General features: G+C 40.8%; 1 protein-coding gene across 6 annotated transcripts in view; it reads right to left on the bottom strand.

Moving 5' to 3' along the window:
- Window positions 1-2910, bottom strand: part of LOC123765725 (BMP-binding endothelial regulator protein-like) — a 47123-nt gene extending 44213 nt beyond the window's left edge. For all 6 annotated transcript variants that reach the window (XM_069337075.1, XM_069337077.1, XM_069337072.1 and 3 more), the window contains exon 1: window positions 2691-2910. The gene's annotated coding sequence lies outside the window, so the exon portion shown is untranslated. The remainder of the gene's footprint in view (window positions 1-2690) is intronic.
- Between the last annotated feature and the right edge of the window lie 1366 nt (window positions 2911-4276).

Genomic DNA, 4276 nt, shown 5'->3' with positions numbered 1-4276 from the left:
TATATATATATATATATATATATATATATATATATATATGTATATATATATATATATATATATATATATATATATATATATATATATATATATATATATATATATATATATATATATATATATATATATATATATATATTAAATATGACCGAAAAAAATAAGATTAATAATTCTAACACGAATTTTCTCAATATTTCTTATGTTTCTTTTTACTGTCGATGGTAAATGAAAAATCAATTCTCCAAAATTCATTTTTATTTCTAGTCTTTATTTCTGTAGGGTAAGGCAGGTCCTAGTCAAAAACGGCTTCTCCAAAGGTTTCGTTGAAGACATCATAAAAAGGAAAGTGAAACCGCCATGCAACCTCTGAAGAGTCAACTAACACAACACCTGTACTCCCTATTAGACTATTTTACAGGAACTTCTTTTTTACAGCTTATAAAACGGAGGAAAGGGTCCTGAAAGATATTGTTAATAGGAACGTTATCCCAACAGACAAAAATCAGAAGACACAATTGACGATTTACTATAAAACCAAATAAACGGTCAACCTACTCATGAAAAACTCTCCAGACACAAAGCAGAACGCCTTAAAAGAGACTAACGTCGTCTGTGCCTTCAAATGCCCACTTGGGGACTGTAAGCCTCAAAGAACTCAGTATATAGGCAAGACAACAACATCTCTTTCCAGGCGTTTAACAATGCATAAGCAACAGGGCTCCATCAAGGAACATATAACCACTTACCACAACCAGACCATCACCAGAGAAATCTTAACAAACAACACAGAAATAATCGATAGATACAGCGATAGCAGGCGGCTTGACATCTGCGAGGTATTACGCATCAAAAAGTCAACACCAGCAATCAACAGCCAATTAATGCACAACTATATTCTACCCACTTCAAGACTCCATACCAATATAGAAGCATCAAGAGGAAGTATAGGCCAATAGGTCCTTTGCAGTTACTTCCATTCTTCCCTTTCACTTATCCAATTTATACCCATTGAAGCGTGTTCTGTCTTGTGTTGGTCAAAAGTTTGTTCACCTCATCCAAAACTGTTTCAACATATCACCTCACCCAAATGCGAGTATATAAGACAAATTGTTTAGCGTTAGAATTAGTAAAACTCTGTTAAGTGTTTTCAGGTTACAGGTTGTGTGTGTGTAAACTAAAGTCTTTGAAAATGTAATACGTTATTACGAAACGCGTTCAAGCGTCGCGTCAGACTAGAAATAAAAATGAATTTTGGAGAATTGATTTTTCAATTATCGTCGACAGTAAAATCAAACATAAGAAATATGGAGAAAATTCGTGTTAGAATTATTAATCTTACTTTTTCGGTCATATTATTCGGTCGTCCCCGCGGCCCGGTCGAGGACCGGTCCTCTCAAGATAACCTCAAGATATATTGACCCAGGAGTTGAAGGAGAGGATATGACGTTATATTGATAAGAATGTCTTGGCTGGATCGCTGCTGTGAATATATATTAGCGGAGATAAGGAACACAGGTCTCATGGATCTTTTGACATGTTCGATGAACACTGAACTAAGATTACGAATTGTTTACCATGTCTGAAACTGTATAGGGTGATGAGCAATGATGGAGGTAAGTTTGTAGCGAGGTGAAGGAATAGCGGGGGGGGTGGGCGGGTGATTAGATTAAGGCAAGACACCTGTCGCGGAGTTGGGGGTAAGGGTTGGGGGAGTGTGACTTCTATGATTATATAAACTCTGAAAAAAACAAATCCTGCCCGAAAACAGTGTGACAGAGAGGTGACTTTTCAAGCCAGGTGTTTTTACGCGCGATATCTGGACTACATTGAACGAGATGTGATAAACCTCATCCTGCGCCATAAAATGCCAAGCACCTGTTGTTGATACTGTCACGCTGCATCCTCTCCAAGTTGGCTCAATTTCACTCCTTATTAGGTTTTAACATGCCTCGTGAAATGTGTGTGCGCTAGGAGTGTGTAAATGTGTGTACGCCAAACATTAAAGGAGACTCCCTGTTACTAGTAGTGGAATAGCTTAGTTAGTAGAAGACCTGGGAACTAAAAGTTGCTGCTAAGTAAAAAGCCTTTCGTCACTAGCAGTGGACAAGGCTATTCAGTTAAGCCTTAGGGATATGTCATCTTACTGCAAGTCAGTAGTAGTTCTGGATACTTGTTGAGGAGAAGCCAGTAAGTTTCATAAATATATGGGAAACTTCTAAAGATCTATTTGCCACGACAAAAGCAGCTCTCACTATAGCTAAACTTTTCTATCCTTCTATCTGTCTATCTGAGGTTTAAGTCTTACATATGACGTTACGTGTTCTCCAAAATTTTTAGTTTTTTCTTCCCATCTGTTGTCATATTTCCGAACCAATTTTTAACCAAAATTGTTCAGTTTTTTAGAAATATCCAATTTTACTCGTGTATATTGTTTTAAACCATAGTTATATCCCAGGAAAATTACACTTCTTCATTCATTTGTATATGCCTATATGTTTGTGTCTCGTTATGGGATTTATGAGAGAAAGAAAATTTCGTATTTGTTAATAGCTCTTTAGAATGAAAGTTCCGAATGGTCGAGTGAAAGCTAGTCATCCTTCTGTGGTGAGTAAGGTCTTATGTAGACCAAAGGTTGACAGCCCGAACCCTTTTGTGGTATAATTAACTCCACTAGAGTTTTGGTTGCCAACCTTCAACTGAAGATCCATGAGCAGACAGGTACGAAGAACTCCTGATGATTGTAAATGGAGTGATTCAATATGTAAAACCGAAATCGGAAAAATTTGAAGTTTTTCAAATTTTTATATGTTATTTTATTTGACTATTTTTGCCGTCTGTTATGCGCCGCATAACAGACGGCGTTGCAGGAGGATAAGGTGATCCAAGAGCACTAAGAGAGAGAGAGAGACTGGCTCTCTAGGGAGGCGGTGCCCTTTATATAGTCTGGCGGTGATGGCTCACATCCGGTGTCAACACAAGGTTATCTTGAGATGATTTCGGGGCCTTTAGTGTCCCCAGGCCCGGTCCTCGACCAGGCCTCCACCCCTAGGAAGCAGCCCATGACATCTGACAAACACCCAGGTACCTATTTTACTGCTAGGTAACAGGGGCACAGGGTGAAAGAAACTCTGCCCATTGTTTCTCGCCGGCACCTGGGATCAAACTCAGGAATACAGGATCATAAGTCTAGCGTTCTGTCCGTTCGGCCGACCGGCTCCCTGGTGGTAACAAACGCTGGTAGCAAACTGCTAGTGTGTGGCTGGCGGCGCCTTTGAGTTGAAGGCGGTTAACTGCTTGTTTGTGAAGGCAAACTACCGGTTAGCGGAGGCGCCCTGCTTGCCACCGAGTCGTGCCAGGCCGTGCCAGGCCCTGTTGAGGGTACGGAGAAGGGGCAGGACTGATGACTCATCTTGGCTGGTGTAGAGGTGAACTTCAGTGCAGAGGCATTGAGGGTTAGTGGCAAAGGCTATGCTATGTAGAGGATTCACGTGACAAGAGAAGCTGAGAAAAAGTACGAAAACTATATAGCTAATAAAGCCAAGACCGAACCAAAGCTACTCCACAGTCACACCAGAAGGAAAACAACAATGAAGGAACAGGTGATGAAACTTAGAACGGGTGAGGACAGGTACACAGAGAATGACAAAGAGGTGTGTGAAGAACTCAACAAGAGGTTCCAGGAGGTCTTCACAATAGAACAAGGTGAGGTCACTGCGCTAGAAGAGGTGACAGTAAACCAGACGGCCTTGGAAGGGTTCGAAATTACAAGAGATGAGGTCAAGAGGCATCTGTTGGATCTGTACGTGAGAAAGGCTGTTGGTCCGGACGGAATCTCACCATGGGTATTGAAAGAGTGTGCAGAAGCACTTTGCTTGCAGCTCTCCATAGTGTATAGTAGATCACTGGAAATGGGAGACCTACCAGAAATATGGAAGACGGCTAATGTAGTCTCAATATACAAAAAGGGTGACAGACAAGAGGCACTGAACTACAGGTCAGTGTCCTTAACTTGTATACCATGCAAGGTGATGGAGAAGATCGTGAGAAAAAATCTAGTAACACATCTGGAGAGAAGGAACTTCGTGACAACCCATCAACATGGGTTCAGGGAGGGTAAATCGTCTCTTACAGGCTTAATAGAATTCTACGACCAGATGACAAAGATTAAGCAAGAAAAAGAAGGATTGGCGGACTGCATTTTCCTGGACTGTCGGAAAGCTAACAGAGAGTTACAGTGAGGGGTGAGACCTCAGATTGGCGTGAAGTCACCAGTGGA

Source organism: Procambarus clarkii, chromosome 37, assembly GCF_040958095.1.
Source record: "Procambarus clarkii isolate CNS0578487 chromosome 37, FALCON_Pclarkii_2.0, whole genome shotgun sequence".
NCBI classification, from domain to species: domain Eukaryota; kingdom Metazoa; phylum Arthropoda; class Malacostraca; order Decapoda; family Cambaridae; genus Procambarus; species Procambarus clarkii.
The sequence above is the reverse complement of the archived record's forward strand: the minus strand, read 5'-3'. Positions and strand labels throughout refer to the sequence as shown.